Here is a 25,611-nt window from a genome sequence, read left to right as displayed (position 1 = left end):
GTAAATCAACTTTGTTCTTGATTAGTTTCCTAGCCCTCGCTGAGATAAGTAGATTGCGATAAAAACATGTGAATAATAATAATAATAAAAAGGTATTGTATCTCAAAGCGATGGGGAATCTATTATCAAGAGGGAATAGACCACAGACTCCAGAATTTTACAACCCCCGAAACCAAGTTGCAAATGTTAGCAAAGCGCTGGCGAAAACGACTGACAATTAAATGAAACTTTATTTAAATGGTTTCTTTTTTTCGGGGGAGGGGGGAGGGGGTTGCTTCTTTTTGTCTGCTTTTTAACAAGGAGGTCATTAGAGAAGCAGTTTGTGTTTGTTGCTGTATCCGAGAAACACATATAGCGCATAAACACAGCTTTTGTGGGTCTGAACTATATCGTGTGTTATTGCCTTCATGACTCGCTGGCCGGCGTTCCAATTAAGCAGCTCTTGCTACTTCACTTCCCTGCCGGGAAGATAAACTAAGGGTGCGTTTCTTTCAGAAAATCCAAGATTGGATTGTTAAATCCGAAAGAATCCGAAAGGCGATCTTGCGTTTCTTTAGTAGGCAGATCAATCCAAGATCTCTGGGATCATGGTGCGTCAAAGGAACCGAGGAATCCATTCTGGAAGTGGATTCTTTAGTTCCTTTGACGCACCATGATCCGAGAGATCTTGGTTTGATATGTTTAGTGAAGAAACGTAAAATCCCTTTCCGGATTGTTTCGGATTTAAGAAACCAATTTTAGAATTACTTGTGAAATGTTCGTGGCTAGTCTGACGCGGCGTTTCGTCTCGGCCAAGAGACTCTTCAGAGACCTTTAGAATTCAAAGGAAAACTCGTTGAGCATCACGCCCAAAGTCCCGTTCGCAAATTCTTGATGTTGACAGTCTGACCCTCTATCGCAGAGGGATTCCCAACCGTACGTTCACGAGTTAAATTTATACAAAAGCAAACAATTGTTAAATACTTGTGAAATGTTCGTGAACGTACGGTTGGGAATCCCTCTGGGATAGAGGGTCAGACTGTCAACATCAAGAATTTGCGAACGGGACTTTGGGCGTGATGCTCAACGAGTTTGCCTTTGAATTCTAAAGGTCTCTGAAGAGTCTTTTGGCCGAGACGAAACGCCGCGTCAGACTAGCCACGAACATTTCACAAGTATTTGACAATTGTTTGCTTTTGTATAAATTTAACTCGTGAACGTACAGTTGGGAATCCTTCTGCGGGTATTTACTGCTAGTGTACAGTTTCCACCGTCAAGTTTATTCCGATCTAAACATCCGTCCTGTTTTCAATAGCCGTTTTGCCGTACATGTCATAGCCAACACCTCTTTTCCTGTGATACCAACGGTCGGAACCGTTCGTGGAACTAATGGCATAACGTACTGATCTCACATCATCCGATGGGTGGTCAAAACTGTACCAATTGTCCAAACCAAGTCCAAACCTGGCTGCTTGCATCTGACGAGGAGCGTGGTTCTACAGGGCAAGAACTTCCTTGGATGCCACGTGTGTGCTTTCAATCGCTTTCTTGCATGACTGGGATAAGTATACACAATTCTTTTAAAAAGTCTATGATTGTGGAAAGAATGTGAAAAGAAGGGTTGAGTATGAGTCTCTCCCTCTAATAGCCGGATTTAATCGCTGATCATGTTCCATTCTTGCTTTCCCCATTTCCGTGTACTTCTGGGAATATTTTAGGGACAGAGATAGGCCCGACAATTCAACGTGTATCTAGCAAACAGGCTTAATGAAGGTAGGTAACTGGGCACAACGTGGGTCAAGGTATCATCTGGATCGAGATAGCCTATCGGCATAGGATGGACATCTAGACGTGCTGCTTTCTTAAGCTCGGTAAGATCAACGCAAACGCGCACCCTGTAATCATGCTTTTGCGCCCCTGCAACGTCTGGGACACTATTCTGTTAACTCGTTAGCTGACCCAATCAGACTCTTTGTCTCAAGCGTTCAATCTATTCCCGTAATTTCCTTGTAAGTGGTAAGTAGCAGTGATACTTGTTATGAAGTGTTCAGGGTAAGGGGAATGGCCACTTTCATCCAACAATTACCAGAGGGAGATTCTTTACTCCGACAAGTTGCTTATCCCTCGTAGACACGAGTATCAGAAATACATGCGCTCGTTTGCCAATGCACCATATATGTATCAGCCCCGTAGCGGTCTTGTTCTGCATCTTGAGCTGACATGCTATTTTTACTCGGGCGTAGAAGATTAATGGGTGTTATTAGCTGGAATCGGTATGGATGCATTGAAAACGGGAGTGTGAATTGGGCAAAGTTGCTTTCCTTGAGATGTGGGACTTGACTAAGCCTCAGTTTGCATAACTTGGTTGACCATGTTAACAGTTTACCTGTCGCTATTATGAAACAATTTCTCATTATCTCTTAGATAGCTAGATAGTCCCTCTGGGGGGCTACAGACAATTGCAGTATCTTTAGTATCCGCACTGTTTGTTCAGAAATAACTTCTTTTGGGTTCTTACTTGTTCTTTGTCAGTCAGTGTTGATTTCAGTTTAAGGGTGTGGCTAATTCCTTCGCTTCCTAACGCTTTCGATCTTCGATAATTTTTGTTCTTTTAACTTACCTTTTCTAGACTTTTTTCGAATTTCGGTGAAAATATCTTCATGGCTTTTCGAAGTAAAAGGGGAGCTCCCTCGTCTTAAAACCTCATATTGTAACCGTCCTCCTGACGATAACAAATACATTTGTCTTCAACAGCTTCCTCGCAGATATCACCAGGACATTTTCATCGGTAGCATGTATAGGTTGACATTTAAGAACAGAAGTCCTCTCGTTCCGTAAGATAAGGGTCCTGTTTTGAAACGTGATCGTCAAATTTAACCATTGTGGTCACGTAGTTGACCCTTGCTGTTGTCTTGGTTTTCGGCAGGGTAAGCTTGTGAAACGCAGGTACATTCCAAAACCTGACTCGTCAATGTGATCTCGTAGTACCCCATCTTTATTTCATTAGGTTCTCCCGATTGCCTTGAGGTACACATAAACGTTTTGTTTTCATTTTTTCACGAGGAGCAGGTTTTCTCGTTGAAACTTCCAGCACATATGTATACCACGCCATTTTTGTTTTAAATCATGTGAAAAAGAAATATTTTGAGACTGTTGAACTGCTCGTCCGGCTAATCCGAGCACATTTTGCTTTAGACAAACTTCGAGAATTCCCTAATTCCTAAACTATACTGTGTAGCGTAAAAACACCGGAATCTTTATCATGTTACCTCAGACATTATTTTCATTGTTCACTTGCACCCAGCCTCTCACTGGTTAGCAACGTTTACAGTAACATTACCTCTGAGATCACTGCATTTGCCAGGAACAAATAATCAGAATAATTAGCGACGACCCACACTCAATTCAGGAATCAATGGACTAACGGAAAGCCTGTTGCAAAAATAGTCAGAGGAAGAGCGGGTGTCTCCGGGGCAGATAGACGATACCATTTGAGCGCAGGATATTTTGATGACAAAGGGAGTTTATTAAGATCACATCTTTATTTTATCTTTATAGCGGAGATATCCAAAACTTATCAATTAGAGGATTACCAGGAGGGCCACCATAGGAGGCATTGCAAAACGTCTAGATTCTCTTATTTTTCAATCTGCCATTTAAAATATACTATCGCTGGAGCCAGAATGGCTGCAAATTCAATTATATTGCAACGCTTGAAACCAGTTGATGGAAAATCTGCCTCAAACGATCCACTCAACATTTGGAATATTTATTTACTGACGCTTGTTTGGTCGGGTGGCAAAACAACACGAAATATCTCTTTCAATATTCAGCGTGTTCCAGAGGGTGGCAAAGGGTTTTTGCGTGATCGCCCCAAAATTAGCAGCGGAGTTTGCGGATTGTGTGGGTGTTAATAAAGTGCAAGACGGAGTTACGCTATTGTAGAAAGTATAGCAACAGAAAATACGTGAATTATTTAATTAACCAAAAATCCATAAAATCCTTCATCGAGCCAAATTTTGCTTGTTAGACTAGGATAGGTCAATTGGACAGCATTATGGAGAAAAGAGAAAGGTTTGGAAAAAATGTGCTTCTCTTTAAACGAAAAACCTTCGTTGATCCCTTGGAGAGCCAAGGTACTGAGTTCAAAGTTAAATTTCGGTTCGGAATTGTCTGGTCTTTCAGTGTCTTCTGACGTTGCAGTCCATCAGGCACTACATATCAGACTTTATAAATTTAGTGTATCTTTAATTTTACCCTCAAAAATTCAAGGCAATGTCAAGATCAAACAAAACAAGAGTAAGAGAACAAGCTCGAGCTGTCTTAGCTCCCCCTTGCGATCGCGCCTCTTTAATATCCTGTAAACGTTTGTTGGCAGACTAAAACTAAACACGTAAAAATAGATCGACCTATTTGCTTTTGCTTTAAATGACGAACTTTATCTTCGATTATCTGCAAGGTTATAATTTCAACTTACTGATTCAATTTTAAACTCGTGGTTACGCGAAGCGTAGAAACGTGTTTCTTGCGGGGACTCCGATATGCAAATGTGTCACTCACTCACTCACTCACTCAGGTGTAGACACTGTTCGTAATTAGTCGGCCCGAACGAGAGCACCCGAGCCCGACACCATGTTGGAATAGTAACCGAGCCCGACGGCATATTGAAATAGTGACCGTGCAGTCAGCGCGAGCCTCGCTATCGCGTTTGCGCGGTTACTACTCAAAGCATGCATCGTGCCAGCCCGAATTGATGATTTTGTGGCTTTTACACGACCATTAATGTTAGGTGTTTCGCTAAATTGAAGTGGAGTTGACTTCGAATGTTCGAATTAGTACTATGGCCAACTTGAACGCTGAATTTCATGAGCATTTGACTCGTCCAGGCGTTCAAAACGACCAGGAGATGAGCATTTGTTTGCTGGAAAGTAACCTATTAATGTGGTAAGCTTTGATGAGAATGTGTCTTATTCGAGGACCTTAATGAACTTATATGAGCGAAACGAACACTTCTCAATGAACGAAACCAGGACAAACATCGGCACCATTACATAATATTGTAATTTCATTTTTATAGTTTAGTAACATCTAAACTTTTCAAGTTCGCTGATTAGATCTCCTGTGAGACCCAACGTTCAATCAAGCGGGACCTTCGTTCAGAGCTTTGCAGCTAAAAGAACTAAAGTTTTTTATGTTGAATAGTCCACGTTCAACTGACATCCAGTTAAGTTTAGATTAAAGTTGTGTTCTCTATACTTGTCTTGTTTATTTTAGTATATTGATTTGAATTCTGAGTGGGATGTGATATGCACATAAACTTGGAAAAAAATTCCCAAATACTTGATTTTGATAAGCTTAAATGATTTTTACCTTGTCTTGTGTTTACAATTTTTCTTCCTGATTGAAAAGATAACAAAGGGAAAGAAACCCCTCCGTGAGCTCGTAGGAGCACATATTTATGGGTGAAAAGATTTTTTGGATCAACACTGAAAATGCTTGCAAATGAGGCTACTTATTTTGATGTACTTTACGTGCAATATATAGAGAGACAAGCGGTTCTACATTGGAAAAGAAGTGCTGTCTCATAAGAAACCTTACCTATAGCCTTGAGTCAAATGCAATGAAAAAGGTGTGTATGCTCGTACGACTTGAATACTTGTAAATTTCCCCAGCAGGTAGACAAACATCAACATCAAGATCTGGGTGTGTGTGTGTGGTGGGGGGCGGTGAGGAGGAGGAGGAGGAGGAGAGTACTCTATGATTTCTTTGGCTCGAGTGTCCTCTGTGACCAAAGAGCCCTTAGCCTTTACTACTCTCTGTTCACCTGCAATTTTGTCACCCTAGCTATTCTGTAATATGTGTGCAACAAAAGCCAACGAAAAAAGCCTTCACTTTGTGAGATAAGTGCGACCTTGTGTGGTACGACCCCGGCTTGTTTTGACAGCCTTAAAAAATACGTACACCAGTAATTGCAAGTTCACCAACATTTTTCATCTCTAGATTCTTAATCCACGAGTTTGACGATAGGTCTCCTTTGATTTGTTTACTTTTAATATTACCTTTTTGATGTTTCTCTACAGTCTCTACCTTAGTATACCTTTCTCCCTAAAACTAAACTATAAAAGCAGCCAGAGAGTGTTTATTTTGTTAATTTTGAAACATGTCAACGCGTGGTTGATCTCTGTTTTGTGATGCTCCGAGCAAACGAAGCTCATCTGTTGACAAAACGCAATTTAATGTTTAATTTTGCAGGAAAAAGAGACAAAACACTACTGAATAAGATATAAATAGCCAGAATAATAACTTTTATTAATCATTCTCTGTCAACATTTTGGTTAATTCTCCTATTCTCATGACTATTTTCGATAGAAAGATGACTTGTTGTGGAGAGAAATAAAACGGACAAGAGGTCCTGTGCTAAATTAAAGCTAAAACCATAAACACAGGTGTTTACTGAGTTAAGACATCCGGTGCAATTAGTATAGAACGATAACTACTTGTTAGAGACAATTATTATGTGTTGAGTTTCTACTTAATCAATCAAACGGCAACAAGCCACTTTCAATGAAGTTGTTTTGCTTCTACGTCTTTTATATTCTTTGAAGTCTGCCGTCAGAAATGTCGGTAATTGTCAAAAAACTAATATTGCTTTAATAATTAGCGAACCGCAGAGACAAAGCTTTTGACTATAGGGGTCATAACAGCTGAAAAACGAAACCTTAAACCACCTTTTCTATGCCCCGAAAAAATAAGTCTTTTTTAGTCTTGCTAATCATGAGACGAATAGCTGTGGAAGTTTTAGGATGTACACATCAAAAAATATACCAAAAAAAAAAAACTACAACAACAAAAAAAGCGAACAAAGGTCGAAGGCAGCATACGCCGGTCCTCGATCAAATACAACTTTTGCTGATCGGTTTATTACCGGTTTTGCAATAAGATGAACATAAGGAGCACTTCGGAAAGGCATTCAGCTCATAGCATTCCTTAATTATTAGTTGTTAATTCCTGGTCATGGGCTACAGGAAATACACATACACTTGATTTGTGTAGGAAACGCCAATACTTAGTTTTTGTCATTGTTTCTGCAATATTGGCCTCTTCCACTGGAAACAGACAGGCTATATTCTTATATCATATTCACTCTTCTAATCAAATGCAAAGCCACCTTATTTTGCCATATGATTTTATTTTCTTTTTTTGTTAAGAGTAGAATATACATTATGGAAATCCTCTTTACAGAGCCAAAACTCCTATAACAGCCGGTGTCCCTTGCAAAGTTATACTTTCAAAGACAACATAACCTCGAAAATAAATTGATAGCATTTCTCTCAATATCTCCTTTCCGCTCGTTATTCTAACTTTCTACGGTAAAACAGTTGTTAACAGGACAGGCAGCACCTAACTTCTTTCCTTTTCGCAACTGATACATGATTTAATCTCCTTCTTGATGTCCCTCTTTAAAAAACCGTAAGCTACAGGATTAATGGCGGAGTTTAATAGTATTTTATATTCCTCATCATTACATTCACCATTTTTTAAAATAATTACAGCGAATATAAAATCCATAACATAGTAAAAACAAGCCTATAACAACTGCCATTAACTTAACCGACGCTGCGGATTTCCCCTGAGTTTCAAACAAAATGTGATGGTTAAAACGTTACTGCTTTGCTCGGGTGCGAGTACGAATAGCATATAACATAGATGAAAAGCAAAATATCAGAAGGAGGCATGGAAGAAATTCAAAAAATATCACAGATACCCAAAAACTGATATTAAATAAAAGAAATATTTTAAAAATATACCAGTATAGTCCGGAAATCGTAGCATGGGCAACTCGGATGCCCCAAGATACGGAAACCATTTGAATAACGCGGCGGCGCGTCATAAAAGTCAAATATTTCAAAGGCTTGACAACTGCAATGTATCTATCGAATACTAAGCTGCAAAGGTTCGCCACTGACGCGAATCCGAAAAGCCACCTCACCAAATTGATCTCGTGAGACTGTGGGTCACACCCAGTTGCCATCTCACAGAAGAACATTGATGGAACAACGCTCATCCCGACACAGAAGTCCGCCACTGCCGGTGAAACCACAAACGCGTTGGTTTTGGTGTGAAGCTGCCGTTTGCTGCAAACAAGAAAGATAATAAATCCATTTCCAGCCATCGTTAGGATGGAAAGAGACCAGCCAAGAGTCCACCACAACCAGGTTTCCATTTTTCAAGTTTTACTTGTTGATCATTGAGGAACTCCCACACACTGAATGATATGAATTGTTTTCGTAATATAATTTTAAATACATCTATTCACTTTTTCTTGACGCATTATACTGACGTATTAAAATAATGGGATAATAATCAATTTATGTTCATGGTTGATATACCGATTGATTAACTGCACTTGTGGCTAATGTTTCTGAATTTATAACTGACAAAATATAAAGCAAAAACAAAGAAGGCCTAATTTTAAGCAATTTTTTTTTTATTTCAACAGCCAATACTTCAGAAATTTAGTTTGTGTTCGATCGCTTTTGTTAGATGAGTTTTTTCGCGTTCAGTTGCGACGATTAGTTTTTGGTTGACATGGTTTATAAACTTACTCAACCGTTATCAACCAGGATGAAAAGGTTAAAAATGCGGGGGTAGCAACTGTTGTTATTTCTGAAGGCTTTTTATCTCGTCTCGTGGCGCGTTACTCGATCCGTATGATACACTGGATACGAAAGAAATAGCACAATCTATAACGGTGTAAATCAACGAAAATGCGGCAGTCCCGAGCTGTTTAGCAGGCGCGATTAGCGAACATAAGACCCTTATTGTTTGCGATGGTTGTGCGAAAACGTGGGGTTTGTCTAGAATGTCTCCCTGTAAAGGTTAAGAAAGCACGAAGAACGTGACATTGTGGCAGCCGCCCGCATATGCATGTTGGCCGGCATGTTACGAACATGTAGAAGTCTGATATTAACTATAGTTCAAGATTAGAAAAGGTTTTTTATATAGGGAGACTTGAACCGTCTGAAGTAAAACTGGGTGCTGTTAGAACTTTTATTCTAATTCAACAAGACAGTTAATGAAGAGGATCTGCAGCCGAGAACATCCATTTGATGTTTATTGAAAAGAATTTATCAGCTGTAACAATTAGCATAAGTTGATGAGTTAATTTTGACCTGTTTCAGACATGTTGTGACTCTTCTCATGAATTTCTAATTTTCGGACTGAGTTAACCGGCATTTAACTATACCTGTGCGATTTTTGCTTGTTTTGGTGTTTCTCCATCTTAGCAAATTGCAATTGTACGGTAATTTTAAGTAGTTTCCTTCGAGTACAACTAAGCTAAAGCGGCGATGAATCGTTTATCTTGTTAATTTTGAAACATCGCGGAAAACACTTTTAACCAGATAATTCCCACTAACAATAACTTTTACAATAATTTCGCAATTGACTCTCTTTCAAGTCAAGTAGCACGAAAGTAAATTCTCTTACTTGTAAGATTTACTTCGTCGAAAAAGTCTTTTTCAGACCCAAATAAGATGTGCCTTGGCTATAGCTAAAAATAAAAATACAGGTGTTCATAGCTGTAAAACATCCGGTGCAATTAGCCCATAATAGGCAGAGACATTTTTTGTTTTTGTAAAAAAAAAAAAAAAAAACTGACGATATTTAGAGAGGAAGCCACATCAGCCTTCGCTGGTTTTTATGCGAGTCTTCTATTTTGGTCGAATTGGAATTTGGAGATGTTGGGTTTTGTGGAGAGAGGAAAACTTGAGAACCCAGAGAAAAACCCTCGGAGCAAAGCGAAGAGCAAAACAAAAAAATAAAAGCGTGTTGTTAGATAAAGTGGCTGCTTAGTTGGAGCGATACCATATATCAATATGCCTTATTAAAATCATTTCGTAATGAGCTCGGCCTTGTCCAATCATTGAGTGGTCAGCCACCCGACTTCAATGACGTGGGTTCGCTTGCGGTCAACTATATCCTTTGAATTTTGCTGTCAGAACTGTCAAGCAATTGTGGACACTAATATTGTTGTATTAACTTTTGCACCCCAGAATAAAGCACCTGAGTAAAATGATCTTAAATGATCATAAATGCTGAAAATTAAACCTTCGAGTAACCTTCGAGTAAATATTTCAAGAAATATGCACAAAAAGAGACAAAAATAAACGTCGAAAGCAACATAAATAAATCCTCACACGGCATACAGGTACACTGCGAATCAATTGCGAACAATTTGTTTTTCAGTTTTGCACTGACAAGACTGAACAAAAGAAACGCTTCTGAAAAGGCATGCAGCTCGCTTAGGTTTGGTGGGAAACACCATTTCTTTATTGTTTTATATGCGTTTTATGCATTTTTCGCCTCCACGTTTTGGAAACAAATAAGGCATATTGTTATATGATATAGATCCAACTAAACAGCCACCTTATTTTACAACCGCGCTTTTATTTTTCTGTCAGATAAAAAATGTATTCCATGGATGGTTCTCTTGACAGTGTCCAAAGCTAAGTTTTAGTCAAATCACTGTAAAAGCTTATTAAGTCTTTTTCCCCTCGTAATCAGTTGTTTAAAATTGAATTGAAGGCTGCTAAAAGAGGTAAAACATTTTAATTAATCTCTTAACATTCTAAGTATATTTCTGTTCCAAGTCTACTATATAGCTAATGATAAATACCAATTCTTTATTCCGACAATAAATAAAGACACTCCTACAGGAGTTTTCTGGACTAAAACAATTGTTCCTATGTTTCATGAAAAGCCTTGCGCTTCACGCTTCACGGATGACACAAAAGATGCGTCTTTTAATCTCCTTCTTAATGTCTCTCTTGAAAAAAGCGTAAGCTACAGGATTAATGGCGGAGTTTAAAACTAACAGAGGTAATTTATATTCCTGATCATTACATACGACGATTTTGAAAATAAATACAAACGAACAGCGAATATAAAATCCGTAACACAGTAAAAAGAAGCCTATAACAACTGCCATTATTTTGACCGCGGATTTTTCTTGAATTTTAAACGAAACGCGATGATGGTTGAAACGTAACTGTCTTGCTCTGGTGCGGGCGGCTCGCGCGTGCTTATAAATAACTCGTAACATGAATGCGAAGCTCGCTATCAAAATAAAACAGGGAAGAAGCTCAAAAAATATCACCGTTACCCAAAACAGAAAGTTCCAGAAATGAGGCTTTTTTAAAATAAAATGGTTCAGTAAGAAAACAATTCTATTGGCGAGTGGGATTGCCCAAGATAAGGAGACCGTTTGAATTACACGGCGGCGCTTCATGAAGGTTAGGTATTTGAAAGGCTTGACAACTGCAATGTATCTATCCACTACTAAGCTGCACAAGTTCATCACTGACGCGTAGGTGAACAGCAACCTTAGAGACCTTATCCAGAAAAATTGTCGCTTGCACCCATTTGCCATCTCACAGAAGAACATTGATGGAACAACGCTCATCCAGAGCAGAGAAGTCTGCCACTGCCAGTGAAACCACAAACGCGTTGGTTTTGGTGCGAAGCTGCCGTTTGCTGCAAACAAGGAAGATAATAAATCCATTTCCAGCCATCGTTAGGGTGGAAAGAGACCAGCCAAGAATCCAAAACCAGGTTTCCATTTTTTGAGCGTGCGTTTTACTTGCTCATCACCGAGGAACTTTTAAACACTGATGTAATAGAATATCATTATTTCCTAAATATAAAGTATTTTAAATACATCTGTTCATCTTTCCTTGACGCATTAAAATGAAGTATTAAATTGCCACAATAAACAAATAATGCCCATTTTCGAAAACTGAGTAATTAAGCGTTCCTACCGGAACTTGTGAAGAATGTTTCGTACTCCCTTTTATGAGTGAGAAGTCATCAAAAGTACAAACTCAAAGTTTGAGTACATTTTTATAGGCAATCGCTCATTTTGGCCCTTTGGAAACTGAATTAAGAAATTAAAGTTCTAAAATTCGTTTGATGTTAATTGAGAAGCTCTTTTGTATAGCTGTTCGCATTAACAGCTTTGACATGTTTTAGACATCCTTTGAATAAATACTGTAGGAGATGGGTAACATTTAATTTAGACTCACCTCCAAGTAATATAATTATTTTTTATGAAATGTTAACCATTGTTGAAAAAATTATTTTCAACGTCAATGTGTCAAAGTGTCACGCAATGCCTTTTTCTGCTTACGCTCTGAAAAAAAAAAATTTTCTTAGACGTTGTTGTTTTGGTAAAAAACAAATCGTAATGTGGTTTAGCATTTTGACCACTGTGATGACGCGTATCGTTGTCGATAAGAGTACAGACCACGCTAAACCACATTCGATTTGTTAAATCTCTTTTCAAATACTCGATGGCCCTCGCCGTCTTAGAGGTGTATAAGTCGATTTTAGTATTGTGTTGTAAATTGTAAGTTTTGTAATGTAAGTATTCTGTAATTGTAATGCAATATATACAGAGTAATTAAATTTAAAAAAAGTATGTCCACCCATATGTCCGTCTGCCTGTGTGTCTCTCTGTCTGTATGTAAAACTTTGGTCAGCTCATAAAGAATGATAATGATAATTATGATAATTATGATAATTATGATAATAATGATAATAATAATAATGATAATATAAACATATTTAGCCAGCGTAAACGCGTCAGCAAATAGAATTAAAATAACAATTAAAGTCCTAAAAACACTACGATGTATGTAAGATGAAAACTATATACAAAATTTAAAAATTCTAAGAGCTTTCACTAAAATAGGTCCTTAATCATTGTTTTAAAAATTAACAGAGATTCAGTTTCTTCTAAATCCCTAAAATCCCTCTAAAGAAGATTGGCTTCTTACTACCCTCATTCTGTGATGATATGACAAGTACTAAGAACAATCTTGATTTCCTCCAGCTCCTTCCACCAGCGTCTGTTTCTCCTTAAGATCGCTACTCCACAACAGATACACATACTAGGGCAGATTATTTTACAGCTGGCTTACGGAAAATACGGCAATCTCCGAAGAAGATAGAAGTAAATTAAAGTGATATAGAAGGATGCTCTTGTGAGTCCCGCTGAACCAAATATTTTTTCCACGAAAAAGAACCAAATCCCTGTCAAGAGGGTGGTGGTTTCATTCGAGATGTATTGAATCCTGTATTTACAAGCTTTAAGGCCTTATGCGTCCCATGGCGCGACAATGACTGATGAATTACGAGCTCGAGATATGAGATTTGTAATTGAGCTTTCATTATAATATGGACATTTCTGTTCGTTAACGAATGCCGCATGGTTAAGATGAAGAGAAGGTCGATTTGTGAGGAAGAAAACGGGAGTGATCACGGCGATCCTGACACAAGTAAAAAAGATAATGATATTAAAGAACAACGAATTAAAGCTGTTTTAGACAGTCTTTCTCAAGCTGTTTCCGGACTTTTAGACAGCATGGCGACTTCTACTAAACCTCGTGCCCTCAAAGCATTCGTAGATGGATGAGCAGAACTGGCAACTGATAAGACTTTAAAAAAAAGAATATGGTTAAGATACGTTATTGCAACTTTGAAGGTTTTGTTATCAAGAAATTTACTTTAAAGGGAATCTTGGCTAATACAGATTTGTTCCTAATCACAAGTTTATGTTTGTGTTTAAACTGTTTCAGTGATTTGAAGTCGATGATTGTTTGTCTGTTTTGAATGATGAGCGTTTCGCTTCGAATTTTTTAAGATTTCAAATTTCCCGCGCGCCGCCATGTTTATTGTTCGGAAGCTTGATGGGTAACTAAGACGTCACTGCGTGATTGAACGTTTTTAACATACAGCATTGCGTGAATCTAGAGAAAGGCTTCTAATCGTTTATAATTTAAATTTACAATTACAGAACTTGTTGACTCATAAAGTCTAATAATTTATTACGGCAATATATCTTTGTAGTTTCAAGTAAATACCTTAATCTGAGGACATTCTACTGTATAAGCGTCGAGCAGAAAAGAGTTCAAGGTCACGACTGAACTACGTGAAGACAATTTTGTTTCTAGTATAATTTAAAGTTGCCATTGTCACCTGTAAAGTTACTGCTTATGTCGTTGTTAGTTAATTAAACGGGTGTTGTTGTTTTTTTTCCGACTTGAAAACGAAAACTCTTACGATTTTCCCATTTCCTAATTAATCAAAAAATGTCAAAAATAACGTGAAAGTTAATACACACATATATCTCAAGAAACCAGCATGGTTTATCGATCTTAACCAAAACGCACATAACCGGATTATGCAAACGCACTGAGTTTGAAGCATGAATTATGGCAAATTTTGCAATGCAATGTAGTAGATAAGGTTGTCCGACTTAACAACAAATCACCATTTACATATATGAAGATATTAATATCAGGCGTTATCAAAATGAATTTTTTTTTTTTTTCAAATTTTCATTTACGCTGATTTTGGCACATTTTTTAATATTTTTTTAAAGGAGCCAACAAATATGAAATACCACTGTATTTACTTAGCCTGTGAGATCGGTTTTTAGCGCGTATTAACGCGGGAAAAAAGAATCGCACCCCCATATCATTCTCTCGAGACTGACCCAATTTGAATAAAGAGATGTCAGAATTCTATTTTTATATTCTTTTGTGAATTTAATGTTTTCGTGAAAGCGGCCAGGAACTAGCCCTATATTATTAAACATATGTTATGCACGCAATTCTGCGTTATACTTTGAAATAATATTTGTTCGCACAATTATTTGGGGTTAAAACAAAAAATCTAGTTATATGCGACAGGGATTGTTATTATGTAATAACCTTGAAGTGTTTTTTTTATTTCAGTTATCTTTATGAAATGCAATCTTTCCTTTCTTTCCTTACGGCTCACGGTGATAAAACTCTTTAAATATTCGAGGGTAAGGTATTTAAATACAATAGACTGTCAGATAATCCTTGAATAAAAAAGAGGAAAGCTCTCGAGTCATGATAACTTGAGCTGAACCCAAGGACGTGCTCTACCGCTTTATTATTCCGTCAAAGGATCTGTATATCTGATTTATTAGGGGTTATTTCGTCAATAGGAAGCTTAATATCCGTGTGTATACCCTTTCAGTGGCGACTGATTCTAAACAGCTCACTGAACAATTATGTTCTCTGACAAACCGACGAAATCAATTGTTTACAGTATTCTTCCGGCCTGTTTTTGAAAGAGGCTTGTATGAGTTGGACCGCTTAAACTACAAACCCGGCGGGTTGTTCACGTGTTTTGGAAACATTGCTAATTCAAGCCTTTCTCTGCAGAATATTTAGATGTGGTGGGTGAGTATATAGCTTCTTTATTTCTTTATTACAGTTTTGTCTTTAAGCCACGTAATGTCATATTTCGTAGGGAAGGTGATGGATCGGGCAGTGGTGTTGTTACAGCTCTCTCGGAGTGAGAAGGTGTTCTCATAAGTCCTTGTTCGATATAAATTTTTTATCTTTGACACAATTTTTAATCTGTAAACGAAATTTAGAGGCTTGAATACCCTTACATTGTTTATCCTATTCTTCTTCGACATCTACAGTGAATTCGTGGTACATTATTCCAAATTTCCGACTTAGAACAGGAAAAATTAAGATAGATAGCTAGGTTACGTTCCAATATCTTTCTTGCTTGCCTGCTTGTCACCAAACACTGATCGATAACTTTCCATCGGGGTCGAACGAAACATTGATGTTGAAGTATTGTTTTTGATTTAGCGGGCCGTATATTTTGCCCCCTGTTTTCGGTTTTTTCTCACCAGTAGAACTGAATTATTGTAATTTGCGTCAAACATGACAATGACGATAGTAATCAGCAAGAATTTCTTTTCATTTCTCTATTGAATTTTGATGCAAAAGATAGGAAGGCGAAGAGAGATCAATACCGTTCCAAATAATGTAATTTTTTCTTGAAAAACGACGAAACAGACTTTTGTCTTCAGAGAATTTAAGTACCAGGGAATCACTTTCATATGTTTGTAATTTAGAATTTGTTTATGCACTTTACTTCGACGGTCTTGCATTCTAATTGGAGTTGAAAATCAACAATTCACAACTTTGGTACGATTTATTGAATGTCAAGAACATCAACAATAGCCGCCTTTCTTGTTCCCCATTGTGTTATTTCAAACATGAAACGTAAACATCTTTGTATGTAATAAATAAAAATGCTTTGGAAATATACTCACAATTTTGCTTTCCGACCGGCGTTCTGAAAGTGATACGGACTCAGCCATTTAAAGATAATTAGATCGTCGTAAGCTAAGAAAGCGAGACGCGGTACCTCTCACGCAGTTACAGGCCTGCTAGCAATAAATATTAAAGTTATAGGCGGTGCGAATGTTTGAAAGACAAATGACAAATTTAAAAGGCACAAAAAGTTAATTCCCATTCGAAAGCCGGAATACGTGTATTGTTTTTCTGTTTTCCGCCGGAATAGTATGCTTTTTAAGCATAAAATATAAGATAATCAACGAAATACTGGGGTTGAAACCTATTTTGATATATTCACACCATTAAAAATTAAAAACACTATTTCGAGTAGAACCCCTATTGTTTGTATATACACAGACTTATTGAATAATTACTCTTGGTGTGAGGACCTTAATTGTTGCTTGAATCTGAAAATGAATTTTATTTTCCGTGCGTGGTCTTAGGCTAACGTTTCTGTGCTTTCAAATGCCTCGTGGAGAAAAAGAAGAAAATGAGCGCCGAAAACTCTGCCTAAGCTCTGGTTAATTTCATGTTACCGAAATAATGATAAATTGGTTCAATTAGAACACTGTAGAGCAGAAAACGAGATCCATGCATATGGCAATGTGTCAAAATAACAATAAGAAAGAAAAGTTATTGTCCTGTCTCACTAATATTATTTCAAAATAAAATATACCTTTTTATCGCTCGTCCTTCTCGCAATCTTTGTGGAACTTTCAAAGCTTATATTTTGTCAACGACATCAACTTTCTTTAGGCGGTTTGCGAATTGAATTGGGGGATTTTTTCCAACATTCTTTTTTATATATAAGAATATTGTTTTTCCGGCTAAGGCTGAATATTCGTATTTTTTTGCTGGGTTTAGGCTCAAAATATTCTTGTGAATATTCTTAGATTAAAGGAATACAAAAAGGGCTACTCCGACACAACGTCAGGTTATATTTGTTCTCTGATGACGTTGAAGTCATTTTGGAGCCAGACTGCAGGCAATAAAGCCTGATGTAACACACATAACCTCTTACAGAAATGTTATTAGCGTCAAACGCTAGTACTGTTTCTTTTTTATTGTTGTTGTTTTTGGGGCTGTTTTGCCGTTTAGCCGAGAAAGAAGAATTTTCATACGGTTTAGTTAAAAACGTATTAATGTATTGTATTTAAACATTTTCAACATTCAAAATACTATTCAGAATACTTTTCAAAATCTCAGCCTCGGGTTTATTCTTAAAATTCCGATATACTTATAAAATGTACCCTTATAAAAAAAAAAAGAGTGTAATTAAACTACAATGACTTTCTTTTGGCCTTGTGTAGCACGAGTTATTACTCTATGCAACATTGTTTAACTACAGCCATAACGCGGGTAAGGTAGAACACATTGTTACACAGAAAAAGCATTAAAACGTTCAGCCATTTCAGCAATTTTACTTGCAGAGACGGCGAATGGGTTTGTGGATTTTCGACACAAAGACTTGAACACAGATATGCCGATGGCAGTTTAAAATTTTCTTTTTATCCTCAATTAATTAATCAATCATTTATTTAGACAAGCAACGTCTATGAGCTAAAAGCTCGTCCAAAATACGACCATTACATGCTTCCTTTACACGTGCAATAATTCTCGTTTGTGTGTGTTATGTAAACCTCCCCAAATACTAAAGCAAGGCCACGTCCATAAAACGGTGGAGAAATTTGAAAACGCACCAATCACCGGTGATTTTGGATTTGTGTTTGAGGAAAACTCGGGCAAGGAAATCACATGATCATGATGACGTCACCTTCTTCCAAAAGCTCTGTTTTCAAAATGTTTTCTGTCCACACTGGAACGCAAGGCCGGCGTTTTCAAATTCCTCCTGTTTGAAGAACGTTTTCGAAAAGCTCCGTTTTGGTGACGGATTAGCGTGGATGGTGAGCGTAACCGAAAAATAAAGCTGCGTTTTAAAATTTCTGCTGGGTATTGTGCATGGGACCCAAAGTCATTGATTATATATATTTCCTTCTGTCTTTCTTTCCTTCTTTCTTTCTTTCTTTCTTTCTTTCTTTCTTTCTTTCTTTCTTTTTTTTTTTTTTTTTTTCGGGCACATTTTTTAGCTCCAAGTACTTTTACAATTTGAAAACGTAGTCACAATTGCTTCTCAATTCATTTACCAGATTCTCTGTCTCCCTATATGCAAACGTATGGCTCAAATGGATACTAGAATACATCAGCGATATTATTGGTAAAATATTCTTGTGTTTAACCTGCACTGGTTTGAGGGAGTGTTAGTATGAAAAAGAGTTTTGTTTTGGTCATCGTAACCGTATCTGGCTTCGCATGAATCATTTGGGACTCTCTTATGTTTGTTTTTGCCTTTTTCGACCGCTGTGCAATAGTCTCTTCTTTAGGTCTTCTTTATGGACATAAGCAAACCGACATAACCGAGCGAAAATATCACGAGCTACTGAAGAGGAAACCTTGTTTATCTGAATCGTAGGTGATCACAGTCCGATATATATGATTGATTATTAAGTGTATGATTCATCTTTTTGCTGTTTTGCTGGATTGTTATTAAGTGTTTTCAACTGACCTTTTAAACAGTTTACTTACAAGAGGCACATTCCATTAACACCTTTCTGTTTTCCTGTTGGGTGGCTAGCTAATGGACAGAGTGGCGGAGACTTTCTGTTCATGGTAATATCCCATGGATTATTTTCAGCATGACTACTGGCAATATCTTATTTATTTTACAACACGGAAATTATTTTCAACTCGGCTTGCAAAACACTGGCGATATTTACGTCGTGGATTGTACGTGATTCTTATCACTCAAAGAGTCTCTGATAAGGCTGGCAGATAAAGTTACCCACCAATGGAAAACCACAGGGTTGATAGAGGTGCGTTTATTCTTATTTGTATTCTATTATTTTTTTCAAATATGCAGCCATATTTTTAACGTGGTAAACTTGAAATAACTTTGAGACCTTTAAGCGTGTGATTTCCTAAAGTTTTATTCAAGCATTTCTGGTCCTTTGCGTTGTGTCGACCGACTATTTATTTTGGGGGAAAATGGTAATATTCGTGTTCCAAGGACGTTAAAGATTTTGCCAGAACTGAACGGAAATATTTTTAAGACATTTAAGACTTGATTTTGAGTAAGATAAGACATTTGGTGACGTAAATTAAAACAACAGTAATTTTTCAAGACTAAAATAATAAATAATTTACACTCAATAAGATTTTTTTGAAACAACCTCTTACTAGATACGTGTTAAAAGTTCACTTATGATTAAAATTGAAATCTTCCAATTAGTTGAGTTGTCAGTATTGGTCAGCGGCTCGATAGGCAGCTGGTAATTATTATACAGCCTTAAGATTACTCCGGAAAATATATCATAAAAATTATGAGTCAACAAAGGCACACTGGGGTCTCCATTATTAAAATGCTTTTAACCTCAAAAAGAGAGTAACCTTTTGTTTCCATGTGATTAAAATTGACATTGAGATAAAAAGATTTCACTGCAATTTAAACCAGAATTTTGCAATTTCCTTGTAACCTAAGAACTCACTATTTTGCGAAAATACTAGCTGAAGAGAACTCCTTCTTGAATATCAATTTAACGATAGTTTGATGTTTTACATATACTCTTCAATGAAAAATATCACTTCTTATATTGGTTATCGACAGTCACCCATATTATAGTCCGCAACTTTTTCAGTAATTTGGTTAGGATTTTTTTTTTCGTTCTATTTTTTTAATTATAATCAATCAGAAATCGTATATTTGATTTCCGATTGCATCTAACTGGGTACAACCCCCCGAAAATGAGCAAAGCAAACATAGAAATGACACCTTCTATTCATTATTCAAAATCTTTTGTTGAAACGATTAACGCGTCCTAATCTTTTAAAAGAAATCATTTACTGCGTTTACGACTCGCTTCCCTTCATTGCTTCGATGGCGTAATGCATTCTAAACAAGGCATTGGAGCGAGACGGTCGTTAATACGTGTTTTAGAAGCTCATTACTTATGAAATGGATTGATGGAACATGAAAGAAATGTCGGCGAAGCTATCTCACAGCATGAAAGATCTTTCTAACAGGCACTAAGCTGGAGTCAGCGCCTGATACTTGGTCACGGACAACAGGTTTATCATAAGGGTACAAGTAAGTCGACTAACTTTAACTATTGGTAGAGTTAATAGATTTGATGTACTGAAGTGAAGTAGCGAATTTAGGTCGATTGTATTTTACTCTGGTAGAGCTAGCTAGGAAATGTTCGTTTGTTTATCAAACGTATTGCCTCGAAAAGAGAGCTTCTTTGAATTTCAATTAGGTTGTGAGGTAGGCATGTCGATATAGCTATCGACACTACTCAAACAAATTAGAATATTCGGACCGCTTCAGCGAATCTTTCGCCATCTGTATAACCGAGCAAACATAACTGAGTGCAGCAGAAAACAAGAACTGCAACTTTGCTAAGGCAGGAACAAGAGAAAAAAGTTGAAAACTATCAGACTAGATGTTTGCACACCATGTGTCTTTAGGTGTTTTCGTTTATGTTGACCTTGTGATTAATTCATGTTCCATTTATGAGACACATACTTGAGTTTACCAGGCAATCTTCCAGCTTGGAAGTACATAGAGCTTCTAGCTAATTATTGTCCCGATCCAGAAACTTAAAAATGTGTCGGAGTTTTTGTGATGTTAACCTTAAATAATAGTTAATCGACAACTCACGAATCAAAAAGTGTGGCAAGATTAGTGTGAAAGAACATGCTCGAGCACTCTTCGTGTCAACTAATTCGTGCCGTTGGACGCCGCGTTACACAGTAAATCAGTGTTGACATCCTCGGATTTGCAGCATTGTGCAGCGTACCTCACTTCTGAACACTCTCACCAGTCTGTGATCTATACTAGCTTCTGCTCCAAACATTATGCGTACTGGCAGCGTTATTTACTACGTTACAACATAGCTAGTATGAATAGTTCAGGGTAACAAATTCTTGTTCATATCTTCCCTTATCCTATTAACATTAACAAACAATTAAGAAATTTGTCATGTAAAGGACAATCAAACTGCAAATCGTATGCTGATTTTATGGTTCGACAAAAACAATTCGCTTCTCTTGTGAACGGACTGCCCCGACTGAGTGACTAAAATAATTAGAGACGACGACATTGCTGGAGGCTCGAGCGAGTCACAAAAATTCCTGATGGAATCCCGTTGGGTAATTATGCTGTGAATATGGCTTGAATAAGCAAACATTTTAATTTGACATTCCGTAACTTCATGTCTGTGTGGGTTTCAAGACTTGAAATTTGTTTTAATTTGTTTAAATTGCTTTGTCATGTTTGAATAACTTTCGATAATTACGATTTAGTGTACTTAAAGACTTGTCTCTGTGGGATACCAACCAATACCTCGCCGAGTTTTAAAAACAATTGCTAACCGTTGGAAGCTAAACTTATTGAATTAATAATAGTTGCTCTATTGTGTGGCGGAATTTGATCTTGGTGTGTGGTGGCAAAAGCTGAGCGAGCCTTCGTGATGGTCGCTGTCTTAATCCAAGCACAATTGCACAAAATTTAATATTTTTAACTCCTAAGTCACGGAAGGCAGGAATGACCGAATGCCAGCGGAATCACGCAATAAAATATTCATTGCTGAACAATTATTGTTTATCTTGTGGCTTCTGACGTCTTGAATTTAACAGAATTCCGTTTTAAGCGGAAGTACCTTTCCGATTTTTACCATGTTCATTCATTGTTTGCTGGGGGGAAGTTTATTTTTGAAAGTTGTCGTTGAAAGTTATAGCGCTATGACTGACTTAAAGACCATACTTCTTTTAGGAAAGACGTTTTAAACTTGGAAGCTAAGAATATGCATATGGAGAAATTGTAAAAATCGTTTCACTGGATAACAATTATTACAATAATTTGCATTTTATTAGGTTCCGACAAAATGCCACATTTAGGTTTTGAGAAATACGTAATTAGTGACGATGAGTTTTAGAAGCCTCATAAATAAGAGATAGACAAGAGCTGGAACTTTGTAATATCACCCATGGTACCATTGCTTGTCTTAACAGCATGCAGGACGCGCTCCACACAGGATGAACCTCGCAAATAGACTTGCTCACCATGAGTGTCTTTACACCCTTGATTGTTATCTGGGAGGTCATGGGCTCGAATCCTGTTGGAGACACAAATTTTCACATTATTATGAGTTATTACAACTTTTTTGCCTTAACATTCCATCATCTTCAAATGACGCTGTTAACTAATTTATATGATGTGGTAATAGAGATATATCTTAACTGCAAAGGCTTTTAAAGCAATTATCATTTATTCGGAAGGCAATTAGTAGCTCAAGAGTCAGAATAAAAGGTAATTAATGGTAACTTCACATCGGAATTTGTAATTTGTGCGCCCAAGAAGCCACCATAGTAAAACTGTTCGAAGAGTAGTGAAAATATGTAAGTCAAAGTATCCACTGATGATTTGCTCGACTTTGACTTCACCCCCTCCCTTCCCTTCCCTTCCCTTCCCTTCCCTCCCCTCCCCCAACAAAGGACAAAGTAATAAACTTATTAAGTAGCTTAGATGAAGTTGTATTCACAGAGTTCTAAGCCCTCTCAATATGTAAAGCCTGATGGAAGCTTTTGAGAGCCAGCTCGAAATGCTGTATGTCTGCACTCAGTTAGACATTTGTCGTAGGAGCTATAATTATACGAAATAAAGATTGCAGTAGCTTTTGTTCGCGCAATAAAAGGGACAAAATATGCTTGTTTTTAGACAGTGAGCAAGAATAATACTCCAGGGGGTAAATGGGGTTTTAAAATAGAGAGATATTAGCTCGAACTAATGAGTAAGCTTATTTCTGAAGGCCCATGACGCTACATAATTTTTTTCGTTGCCTTGTCAGTACTACTTAACTTTTAGAAGTCATCCTCGACAACATTCAAAAGCAGCAAGAAATACTTCACCCATTATATTTGTGTGCTATTTTTGATGCTTCTTAAGAATTTATAACATCGTTGACGTAATAAAAATGAATTCTTGTAGTCGAGAAAGGTCAGAATTCGAAATGCGATATATTTTTACAGTTAAAAAACATTTGTATCAGCTTATGAATAAAAAAGTTCATGTTTGAAACGACGCGTTGGTAGGAATGTTTTTGAACTTATTTATATTCAAGTTACAAGAAGAATAATGGCTTAGGAACACTGACGGTGTTGTTTTCTGTTGTTTAAAAATTTCCCTGATTTACCTGCATATGAATGTTTTTATCAATTCTCGGTCAACTGCAATTATTTTAACGTGGCTTCAAAACATGCCTCCTGTAGCGCCAGAATACGACTTGAGAAAGCAATAACATCACAGATGTCTTTTTTGTAAAACAAACAAAAAATTAATGCTTTAAATTTAAGGCCGTTTTTCATGATTTCCACAAGAGTTTTCCTTGAAAAATAAACAATCGACACGACATACGTATCGAAAAATAAATATGAAATTCTTTAAAACTCATAATAGTCATTTTCTCGACGTAACTTATTTCCAGGTTTCATTGTTATTCAAATATTAGTAGAGTTAACAAGACAATAGGCAAAGTGGTAGCTACTGTTTGATTAAAACTTGCACATAGTTTATGGGATTCACAGTGGATGTATCAAGTTCCGCCGAACGTTGTTCGCCGCTTAACAAGTTCATGCAACCGCACAGTACCTCGCTTGAATATTGGAAAGGAAACCTACGTGCAGTGTTGGGTATGAAATGTTTGCTTTTGTACTCTTCAAAATACAGTTTGCTTTGTGTTAACATGCTGAATATGTATAAGTTCCAAAGTTATTAGCTAAAACGAAAGAAGATGGTGATACTGACCGCCAACACAAGCATAAGCTATGCCGAATGTCGTTCAGTGTTTGAGCTTCTTACAATTCCTGTCACACCATATGCACATGTAATTTACCAAGTTTATCCTTTAACTAACTCACGAGTCCCATTATCTCGAAATTTGCTAAATCGTCATTCCGGTCAAAATGCAACCCGTCACAGCTCTTCAAGTCAGTTTTAATATTCATGCGAACGAAATTACTCCATCAATGAGAATTTGTGATTGCTGAATGTGAGAAAAGCTTTGGAGGTCTTTGGAGCTTTGAAAACTTCAGTCCGCCCAGTAAGTGTTTTCGTAGTATTTCATCATTATAAACAATCGTAAATTAAACTGAACTACCAAAGAAGAATCGGCAAATTATCTCATGTTTCGATATGTTGATTTGGTCTTACCAACTGTTGTGTAGTTCATAACATCAGCAGGCAAATCCGGTTTCGGATTGTTTGTTGCTTGACTAGGATAAGGGTTCAGCAAAATGTTGTTTCGTGTCTTTCTTTGTCTTCACTGTTCATCTGAGAAATGTTGTCTGGCGAAGAGAACAACATTAATCACCGGTGGAATTTGCATTTATCAGCGCAACGCTACATATTTGTTCAGTTGAACAAGCTTGAGGTCCGTATTGAAGAAATATTGGTGTCTTGGTAAATTTACGGACCAAACCGCTGGTTAGGTTCATAAACAGAGCGAAACAAACGTTCGTTTCGAACCCTCTGTACGAACCGACCAAGCTAGTTCAATAATGTATTTATTATAATGTTTCTTATGACTTCAGCTGATAAATCAATGCGTTGCGACGATCTCTTCTCGGTTTAAGCGCGTCAAACTTAAGAAATTGTTTTCGTTTGAACTGAAGTAGACTACCAAATATGAAGGAAAAAATCTTGCTACTTAGTAAGAAATTTCATTGCGATGTTTGGAAAATCAAGTCGAGAAAAAAAAAACGAATTCGAGAGCCGTCCATCTTGGCTGTCCGTATTGCAAAATTCGGTCTCCTTTTCATCTTAGATTAGTGTGCCATATAACAGCGTATTTCTTGATATCGACTTGATAATAGCTAATTAGAATAATCTCCAGAGGGAAATTCAAGAATTGGACCCGCTGATTGGTCGAAAAGTTGGGCTTATGATACTATATTCACCAAGCTAGGCGGTGAATAACATCGCTAAGCTTGGCTACTAAGCTCGCCATCTTTGCCATCTTGGCAAGTCAGTAAACATGGCGGACATTTGCTGAATGAATTTTTTATTTATTCGAAAGACATCACTCTAAGTCCATAATACTTGAAAGAATGGGGAATTTGCAAAATGAACTCAAGGCATTTAATAATTGTGAACGCATTGGTTTCGTTGATCTCCGGGCCAGGTCAGATCGAGTGACCGAAATTTATTTGTCTTCAAACTGGAACAACTCATTTTAACGGAGATGAGTACAACCAAGAGCCTGGTACAACTGACCACAGGTGGCCCAAGTTCGCAAATAAACGTCCCTGTACAAACACTAGTATTCACATTATGTATACGAACAGTCGAAACAAGTAAAAAATACAAGAACCCTTTTGTATGGGAAAA

The 25,611-nt window shown here is 37.2% G+C and overlaps 1 protein-coding gene and 2 pseudogenes across 4 annotated transcripts in view; 1 reads left to right on the top strand and 2 right to left on the bottom strand.

Moving 5' to 3' along the window:
- Window positions 1–7,328: 7,328 nt before the first annotated feature.
- Window positions 7,329–8,239, bottom strand: LOC145482582 (octopamine receptor beta-2R-like; annotated as a pseudogene).
- Window positions 8,240–10,680: 2,441 nt separating this feature from the next.
- Window positions 10,681–11,667, bottom strand: LOC145482572 (octopamine receptor beta-2R-like; annotated as a pseudogene).
- An 8,373-nt stretch (window positions 11,668–20,040) lies between these two features.
- Window positions 20,041–25,611, top strand: part of LOC145485364 (uncharacterized) — a 15,135-nt gene continuing 9,564 nt past the window's right edge. The window contains exon 1 of one of the 4 annotated variants that reach the window (XM_081464043.1): window positions 20,041–20,313. The gene's annotated coding sequence lies outside the window, so the exon portion shown is untranslated. Of the gene's footprint in view, window positions 20,314–22,365 lie in introns of those variants that run through there. The other 3 variants (XM_081464056.1, XM_081464051.1, XM_081464048.1) reach the window with 3 other exon arrangements.

The sequence above is a fragment of the Orbicella franksi genome, chromosome 1 (assembly GCF_964199315.1).
Source record: "Orbicella franksi chromosome 1, jaOrbFran1.1, whole genome shotgun sequence".
NCBI classification, from domain to species: Eukaryota; Metazoa; Cnidaria; class Anthozoa; order Scleractinia; family Merulinidae; genus Orbicella; species Orbicella franksi.
Note: the sequence above shows the minus strand (reverse complement) of the source record. Positions and strands in the feature narration are given on the sequence as shown.